We start from the raw sequence: 10,241 nt of genomic DNA on the forward strand, positions 1-10,241 counted from the left end.
AACAGTGGTATCAGAGCAATCTCTATTTAATTGTTGATTTTTTTTAGTAAATTTTAATATTTACTAATAAAATATTATTTTTTATTGATTTGTGTTGATGGATTGCACGTGGATCATCGATATGGTGATTGGAACGTGTGTAACTACAATTCAATGGACGAATCGACGTTGCGGGGGAATACCGTGAGTTAATGCTATTTTTCCCTATTTTTTATGGTTAAAATCAAGCATTAATGGAAATTTTTTACAAAAATACCATAAAGCTTATGGTGGATACTTTTGTAGAATGGATTCCCTGAATTTCTAGAATTTTTAGAAATTTTTTCCTAATTTTTTAGGAATTTTTTGAGCATTTTTATGATTAAAAATGTATTTTTATACATTTTTGCGGGTTTTTTCCGCGGGAATGCGATCAAATTTCTATCAATTTCTACTGAAATTCAGTAGGGGACAGCGTGTTGATGCATGAGATGCTCTCCCGTGTGCGTGGGGTTCTCTCCGCCTCTCGAATCTGATTTTTCTTTCTCTTTTTCGGGTGAAAAATCTCTTTAAAATGATATTTTTTAAGCATAAATCATAATTATGATCAAGTTTAATTAAAATCTTTAATCAAAGATTAAGCTAATCTCTCTCTGATTAACACAGAGAGAGAGAAGAGATTGGAGGAGAGATAGAAATGGAGAGGAAAGAGAGGAGAGAGGGGAGAAGAGAGAATCAATGTCTCTCTCTCTCTCTCTCTCTCTTAGGCGCAGGCGACGAGGACGGGAGGGGGGGGGGCTGCGCTGCAGCCGGGCAGAAAAAAACGCCCCCCCCTAAAAAAATCAACTTGGCTATAAGCCATAAAAGTTATTTTTTCATTTTTTTTCATTTTTTTAAAAAAATGAGTTTTTTTATTTAAAAAAAAGCTTCTGAATTTATTTCAAAAAAAAAGCTTAGAAAAAGCCTGAAAAATTCAAAAAAATTGGAATTTGAGGTTAAAAAATCTCTGAAAATTCTCTGGAAATTTCTTATTGAAATTTTTTGGCTTTTCATCTTCCGGAAAACCTTTGGCTTTCCGTTTTCCAGAAACCTTTTGGCTTTCCGAATTCCGGAAAAACTTTTGACCTTCCGGATTCCGGAAACCTTTGACCTTTCACATTCCGAATTTTTTTTTGTCTTTTCATTTTCCCAAAACTTTTGGCTTTCCGTATTCCGGGAAAACCGTTGGAATTCCGAAATTTTTTGACCGTTCGTATTCTAAATGCGTTCGGGGTTGATTAAAAATTTTAAAAAAATTCCTGCAAATTAGTGGAAAATTAGACAAAGGTTATTTTAAATTTTGGAAAAATGTGGGGTTGGTGTTTGGCATGTGGTGTGTCCATTCGGGTGCCCATGACCATTCAAATTCCTTTAAAAATATATTTTTTGAACCAGAAAATTAGAAAAATCCATTAAAATTGAAAATTTTCATTGGATTTGAGAATTGTCGGGCGGAATTGGAAATTTCGTGAACGATGGGATTCTCAGGGAAAATTAGGAAATTTCTAGAAATTATTTTTAGAAATCCTAAAAATTGGTATTTTTAAAATATCAATGGTATTTTGGCAAATTAAATTGCTAAAAATTTTCTGAAAAAATATAGGTTTGGAATGCCATGAGATAGGTTTGGTGGAATTCAAAATTATTATATTTTGAGACCCTATAAATTTGGGAAAATTAGAAAAAATCATGATAATTCTTTTTCTCAAGAATTTAATATTTTCGAGGGTTATTTAATGTTGAAGTACGCTTTCTCGTGCTGACATTAGATAGATGCGTGTTATTCACATATTATTAATACGATTATATCTCGTATTAATGGATATTTATGTTTGGATTAATTCTAAACGATGTATTCATGATTTTTTACCATTGTTTAGCCATTCTTTTTGGACGTGTTCCTTAATTTCTTTTGATGGCTATAATTTTCGTTCAAAGTGTGTTTCACCTTTGACATTTTTCCATGATAATTTATTTTGGCACTTATTAAAGTGTGGATTGTGCTTAATTTCTTAAGCCTAAGATAAACTCTATCATGGATTAGTTGATCGGTCTGTTTTGGTGGATTTTTATTGGATAATTTTCAAGTTTTATATGGACTCATCAGGTTCTGCCTAGATCACTTGTGTCTAGGGGTTTTTTATTGAGTGCTACACACATGTGTTTCACTTTCTTACTTTGGAGTTTTATTTGAACAACACAACGTTCATATACTCCGGATTGATGAGTTGGCCACCAATTTAAATGCTTCTTTTGGCATGATTTATGTCCATTAGATGGTATGCATTGATTTTTATGATCAACTATGGTTTTTATGGATTTAAGGGGCTTCTATGCTTTTATCCATGGTTTTATAAGGATCTTTTGATCTTTTGAATAATTACATGTGCTTTGAAGGTAGCATTTGCCTTCGTTTTTTGCACATAATTTTGGAGTATATTTCTTATACTCTTGTACATTTTCCAACTCAGATACCTAGTTACTTATATATCTAGGTGAGTTATTTTTCTACCCTAACTTTATGGTGTTTTGGGTAGTTATCATTAGAAAGGCGCCAATAATTCAATTTCTTTTCTAATGATGTACTCAGAAGGATTTATTCCTTGATGTAGTCTCAAGTATATAGAGACAGGTTTAGTATGTGAAAGTCTGGATAAGGCCATCTTATTCCTTTTATACAGGATTTTATTCATATTTTCCTAGACGGCCTACTAGGGAGTTTCAAATTGTTAAGATATGTATGGGTGGTATCATGGTGGTATGGGACGCTAGGGATCCCTCACATATATTATCTTATGGGATAATTTGGGCTCAAGATTGTTGCTTTGCTTACATCACTTAGCATGTTGATCTCAACATTCAAAGACAATCTTATTTTCTAAATTCACTAGAAGTTATAGTGTGGGCATTCTCTAGATAAACTTCTTTTATCTATAGCCTGCATGTTATGATGAGGGCAATCTCATCGGCATTTTCACTTGTTGAAATCTCTTTCTTTAGAATTCAAACAAGTTTATCTTGTTGTGTTCGGATAAGGAAATTTGGATTCTTCCTTTGTTGGCATTTCTTTCTTTAGTTCCATACTTTAGGTGATTTACACAATCAACCTGATAGGTTTACGGATGGACATATGTGACTCATCGAGACGTTGATGACTCTCTATGTTGATATGGGTAACTCGAGACGTTGAGTATTCCATATGCAGATGTGGGTATGTCGGGGCGCCGATGAATCCCTGGATTCTGCTGTTATAATGCCATGCTTTCCTACTTTATTCCGAATGGTTTACAACGAGGTAGTTACTTTGAATGTGAATTGTTCTGATCATCCACAGTAGTCTGATGGTGGGCAAACAGAGTGTATGAATCAGATTGTAGAGTATATGCTTCGTGCATGTCTCTAGAAAATCATCATATTGGAAAATATTTCAATGATGGAATTTGCCTATAACAGTTTTAAATTTACGGCTATTATTTTAGTCCGTGCATACTTATGTATGGGTATTAACCCAGGGCACCTATTGATGTCGGTCTCTTAAGGACATCGAGCTTGATGCATCGAGGGATTTCTTGCGAGATATGCAGGAAATCCTGACCGAAGCTCGGGATTCTATCAAGAGTGCTCATGATAGGGCACGGTTTTATGCTGATAGGGGACGCTCATCTCGGTCTTTTGAACCAGGAGCGTTGGTTTATTTTAATGTTCTTAAAGATTCTCAGACTTTGTCAATGAAAAAATGCTCGAATTTATCTCCTAGATATTGTGGTCCATTTCGAGTTATACATCGGATTGGCACGGTTGCGTATGAACTAAAACTATCTCCAATTGTTAGAATTCATCCAGTCTTTCATATCGATAGATTGAAAGGGAAACTAGGAGGTGAGGATGACACAGTTACTCCTCAAGAACTCATTGAAGTCGATGAATTATCCTATGTTCCACATGAACCTGATAAGGTACTTGAATTTAGGGAAAGGAAACTTTGTAGTTGACTAATCCCTGAGGTTAAAATTAGGTGGAAAGAAAAGGAAATTGAGAATTCAACTTGGGAGTCGGTTGAGATTGTTCAACGCAGTTCTCCTTCTTTTCATTGCAAGAGTGCAATGTTTTGAGAGAGGGGAAGTATGTTATAGTACATTATGTGTGCTATGTTATATACACATTATGTGTGCATATACTAGGAGGCTAACCCACATTAGGCTTGTGAGCATAGGAGCATGGGAACAAGCTCTAGTGGAGCATGGGTTAGGACTAACCTTAAGGTTTAAGGTTAGGGTCAGGCATCCAAGGGTCACACATGAGAAATGGAAAGTCAAGAGTCACTTGAGGGCCCTCCTATATAATAGGGGCATGGGGCACACTCAAGGGAGCTTGGGGGCTTGGAGCTTGAGGGCTTGGAGGCTTATGCTATGGTCTCTTATGTAGAGGTCCATATCATCTCACCTACCATTTCACACTATAGCTACATGCTATTGGATTGTGTTATACCTCTTGATGGTATGGGACATCAAGGTAGAGGTATGATGTATTTCATTCATTATTCATGTGTGCATCCCTTGGGCTCGGGGGTGGTTGGGTGGTTGAGTTTATGCCTGATTCATGCATGTTTATGCATAACAATTATCTAGAGAGATCTTAGGGTTTTAACAGTGGTATCAGAGCAATCTTTATTTAATTGTTGATTTTTTTTAGTAAACTTTAATATTTACTAATAAAATATTATTTTTTATTGATTTGTGTTGATGGATTGCACGTGGATCATCGATATGGTGATTGGAACGTGTGTAACTACAATTCAATGGACGAATCGACGTTGCGGGGGAATACCGTGAGTTAATGCTATTTTTTCCTATTTTTTATGGTTAAAATCAAGCATTAATGGAAATTTTTTACAAAAATACCATAAAGTTTATGGTGGATACTTTTGTAGAATGGATTCCCTGAATTTCTAGAATTTTTAGAAATTTTTTCCTAATTTTTTAGGAATTTTTTGAGCATTTTTATGATTAAAAATGTATTTTTATACATTTTTGCGGGTTTTTTCCGCGGGAATGCGATCAAATTTCTATCAATTTCTACTGAAATTCAGTAGGGGACAGCGTGTTGATGCATGAGATGCTCTCCCGTGTGCGTGGGGTTCTCTCCGCCTCTCAAATCTGATTTTTCTTTCTCTTTTTCGGGTGAAAAATCTCTTTAAAATGATATTTTTTAAGCATAAATCATAATTAATCATAATTATGATCAAGTTTAATTAAAATCTTTAATCAAAGATTAAGCTAATCTCTCTCTGATTAACACAGAGAGAGAGAAGAGATTGGAGGAGAGATAGAAATGGAGAGGAAAGGGAGGAGAGAGGGGAGAAGAGAGAATCAATGTCTCTCTCTCTCTCTCTCTCTCTCTCTTAGGCGCAGGCGACGAGGACGGGAGGGGGGGGGCTGCGTTGCAGCCGGGCAGAAAAAAACGCCCCCCCCCTAAAAAAATCAACTTGGCTATAAGCCATAAAAGTTATTTTTTTATTTTTTTTTCATTTTTTTAAAAAAATGAGTTTTTTTATTTAAAAAAAAGCTTCTGAATTTATTTCAAAAAAAAGCTTAGAAAAAGCCTGAAAAATTCAAAAAAATTGGAATTTGAGGTTAAAAAATCTCTGAAAATTCTCTGGAAATTTCTTATTGAAATTTTTTGGCTTTTCATCTTCCGGAAAACCTTTGGCTTTCCGTTTTCCAGAAACCTTTTGGCTTTCCGAATTCCGGAAAAACTTTTGACCTTCCGGATTCCGGAAACCTTTGACCTTTCACATTCCGAATTTTTTTTTGTCTTTTCATTTTCCCAAAACTTTTGGCTTTCCGTATTCCGGGAAAACCGTTGGAATTCCGAAATTTTTTGACCGTTCGTATTCTAAATGCGTTCGGGGTTGATTAAAAATTTTAAAAAAATTCCTGCAAATTAGTGGAAAATTAGACAAAGGTTATTTTAAATTTTGGAAAAATGTGGGGTTGGTGTTTGGCATGTGGTGTGTCCATTCGGGTGCCCATGACCATTCAAATTCCTTTAAAAATATATTTTTTGAACCAAAAAATTAGAAAAATCCATTAAAATTGAAAATTTTCATTGGATTTGAGAATTGTCGGGCGGAATTGGAAATTTCGTGAACGATGGGATTCTCAGGGAAAATTAGGAAATTTCTAGAAATTATTTTTAGAAATCCTAAAAATTGGTATTTTTAAAATATCAATGGTATTTTGGCAAATTAAATTGCTAAAAATTTTCTGAAAAAATATAGGTTTGGAATGCCATGAGATAGGTTTGGTGGAATTCAAAATTATTATATTTTGAGACCCTATAAATTTGGGAAAATTAGAAAAAATCATGATAATTCTTTTTCTCAAGAATTTAATATTTTCGAGGGTTATTTAATGTTGAAGTACGCTTTCTCGTGCTGACATTAGATAGATGCGTGCTATTCACATATTATTAATACGATTATATCTCGTATTAATGGATATTTATGTTTGGATTAATTCTAAACGATGTATTCATGATTTTTTACCATTGTTTAGCCATTCTTTTTGGACGTGTTCCTTAATTTCTTTTGATGGCTATAATTTTCGTTCAAAGTGTGTTTCACCTTTGACATTTTTCCATGATAATTTATTTTGGCACTTATTAAAGTGTGGATTGTGCTTAATTTCTTAAGCCTAAGATAAACTCTATCATGGATTAGTTGATCGGTCTGTTTTGGTGGATTTTTATTGGATATTTTTCAAGTTTTATATGGACTCATCAGGTTCTGCCTAGATCACTTGTGTCTAGGGGTTTTTTATTGAGTGCTACACACATGTGTTTCACTTTCTTACTTTGGAGTTTTATTTGAACAACACAACGTTCATATACTCCGGATTGATGAGTTGGCCACCAATTTAAATGCTTCTTTTGGCATGATTTATGTCCATTAGATGGTATGCATTGATTTTTATGATCAACTATGGTTTTTATGGATTTAAGGGGCTTCTATGCTTTTATCCATGGTTTTATAAGGATCTTTTGATCTTTTGAATAATTACATGTGCTTTGAAGGTAGCATTTGCCTTCGTTTTTTGCACATAATTTTGGAGTATATTTCTTATACTCTTGTACATTTTCCAACTCAGATACCTAGTTACTTATATATCTAGGTGAGTTATTTTTCTACCCTAACTTTATGGTGTTTTGGGTAGTTATCATTAGAAAGGCGCCAATAATTCAATTTCTTTTCTAATGATGTACTCAGAAGGATTTATTCCTTGATGTAGTCTCAAGTATATAGAGACAGGTTTAGTATGTGAAAGTCTGGATAAGGCCATCTTATTCCTTTTATACAGGATTTTATTCATATTTTCCTAGACGGCATACTAGGGAGTTTCAAATTGTTAAGATATGTATGGGTGGTATCATGGTGGTATGGGACGCTAGGGATCCCTCACATATATTATCTTATGGGATAATTTGGGCTCAAGATTGTTGCTTTGCTTACATCACTTAGCATGTTGATCTCAACATTCAAAGACAATCTTATTTTCTAAATTCACTAGAAGTTATAGTGTGGGCATTCTCTAGATAAACTTCTTTTATCTATAGCCTGCATGTTATGATGAGGGCAATCTCATCGGCATTTTCACTTGTTGAAATCTCTTTCTTTAGAATTCAAACAAGTTTATCTTGTTGTGTTCGGATAAGGAAATTTGGATTCTTCCTTTGTTGGCATTTCTTTCTTTAGTTCCATACTTTAGGTGATTTACACAATCAACCTGATAGGTTTACGGATGGACATATGTGACTCATCGAGACGTTGATGACTCTCTATGTTGATATGGGTAACTCGAGACGTTGAGTATTCCATATGCAGATGTGGGTATGTCGGGGCGCCGATGAATCCCTGGATTCTGCTGTTATAATGCCATGCTTTCCTACTTTATTCCGAATGGTTTACAACGAGGTAGTTACTTTGAATGTGAATTGTTCTGATCATCCACAGTAGTCTGATGGTGGGCAAACAGAGTGTATGAATCAGATTGTAGAGTATATGCTTCGTGCATGTCTCTAGAAAATCATCATATTGGAAAATATTTCAATGATGGAATTTGCCTATAACAGTTTTAAATTTACGGCTATTATTTTAGTCCGTGCATACTTATGTATGGGTATTAACCCAGGGCACCTATTGATGTCGGTCTCTTAAGGACATCGAGCTTGATGCATCGAGGGATTTCTTGCGAGATATGCAGGAAATCCTGACCGAAGCTCGGGATTCTATCAAGAGTGCTCATGATAGGGCACGGTTTTATGCTGATAGGGGACGCTCATCTCGGTCTTTTGAACCAGGAGCGTTGGTTTATTTTAATGTTCTTAAAGATTCTCAGACTTTGTCAATGAAAAAATGCTCGAATTTATCTCCTAGATATTGTGGTCCATTTCGAGTTATACATCGGATTGGCACGGTTGCGTATGAACTAAAACTATCTCCAATTGTTAGAATTCATCCAGTCTTTCATATCGATAGATTGAAAGGGAAACTAGGAGGTGAGGATGACACAGTTACTCCTCAAGAACTCATTGAAGTCGATGAATTATCCTATGTTCCACATGAACCTGATAAGGTACTTGAATTTAGGGAAAGGAAACTTTGTAGTTGACTAATCCCTGAGGTTAAAATTAGGTGGAAAGAAAAGGAAATTGAGAATTCAACTTGGGAGTCGGTTGAGATTGTTCAACGTAGTTCTCCTTCTTTTCATTGCAAGAGTGCAATGTTTTGAGAGAGGGGAAGTATGTTATAGTACATTATGTGTGCTATGTTATATACACATTATGTGTGCATATACTAGGAGGCTAACCCACATTAGGCTTGTGAGCATAGGAGCATGGGAACAAGCTCTAGTGGAGCATGGGTTAGGACTAACCTTAAGGTTTAAGGTTAGGGTCAGGCATCCAAGGGTCACACATGAGAAATGGAAAGTCAAGAGTCACTTGAGGGCCCTCCTATATAATAGGGGCATGGGGCACACTCAAGGGAGCTTGGGGGCTTGGAGCTTGAGGGCTTGGAGGCTTATGCTATGGTCTCTTGTGTAGAGGTCCATATCATCTCACCTACCATTTCACACTATAGCTACATGCTATTGGATTGTGTTATACCTCTTGATGGTATGGGACATCAAGGTAGAGGTATGATGTATTTCATTCATTATTCATGTGTGCATCCCTTGGGCTCGGGGGTGGTTGGGTGGTTGAGTTTATGCCTGATTCATGCATGTTTATGCATAACAATTATCTAGAGAGATCTTAGGGTTTTAACAGTGGTATCAGAGCAATCTCTATTTAATTGTTGATTTTTTTTAGTAAATTTTAATATTTACTAATAAAATATTATTTTTTATTGATTTGTGTTGATGGATTGCACGTGGATCATCGATATGGTGATTGGAACGTGTGTAACTACAATTCAATGGACGAATCGACGTTGCGGGGGAATACCGTGAGTTAATGCTATTTTTCCCTATTTTTTATGGTTAAAATCAAGCATTAATGGAAATTTTTTACAAAAATACCATAAAGCTTATGGTGGATACTTTTGTAGAATGGATTCCCTGAATTTCTAGAATTTTTAGAAATTTTTTCCTAATTTTTTAGGAATTTTTTGAGCATTTTTATGATTAAAAATGTATTTTTATACATTTTTGCGGGTTTTTTCCGCGGGAATGCGATCAAATTTCTATCAATTTCTACTAAAATTCAGTAGGGGACAGCGTGTTGATGCATGAGATGCTCTCCCGTGTGCGTGGGGTTCTCTCCGCCTCTCAAATCTGATTTTTCTTTCTCTTTTTCGGGTGAAAAATCTCTTTAAAATGATATTTTTTAAGCATAAATCATAATTAATCATAATTATGATCAAGTTTAATTAAAATCTTTAATCAAAGATTAAGCTAATCTCTCTCTGATTAACACAGAGAGAGAGAAGAGATTGGAGGAGAGATAGAAATGGAGAGGAAAGGGAGGAGAGAGGGGAGAAGAGAGAATCAATGTCTCTCTCTCTCTCTCTCTCTCTCTCTTAGGCGCAGGCGACGAGGACGGGAGGGGGGGGGCTGCGCTGCAGCCGGGCAGAAAAAAACGCCCCCCCCCTAAAAAAATCAACTTGGCTATAAGCCATAAAAGTTATTTTTTTTATTTTTTTAAAAAAATGAGTTTTTTTATTT

Source organism: Cibotium barometz, chromosome 7 (assembly GCF_041138505.1).
Source record: "Cibotium barometz isolate CiBa-2024 chromosome 7, ASM4113850v1, whole genome shotgun sequence".
Taxonomy (NCBI): Eukaryota; Viridiplantae; Streptophyta; class Polypodiopsida; order Cyatheales; family Cibotiaceae; genus Cibotium; species Cibotium barometz.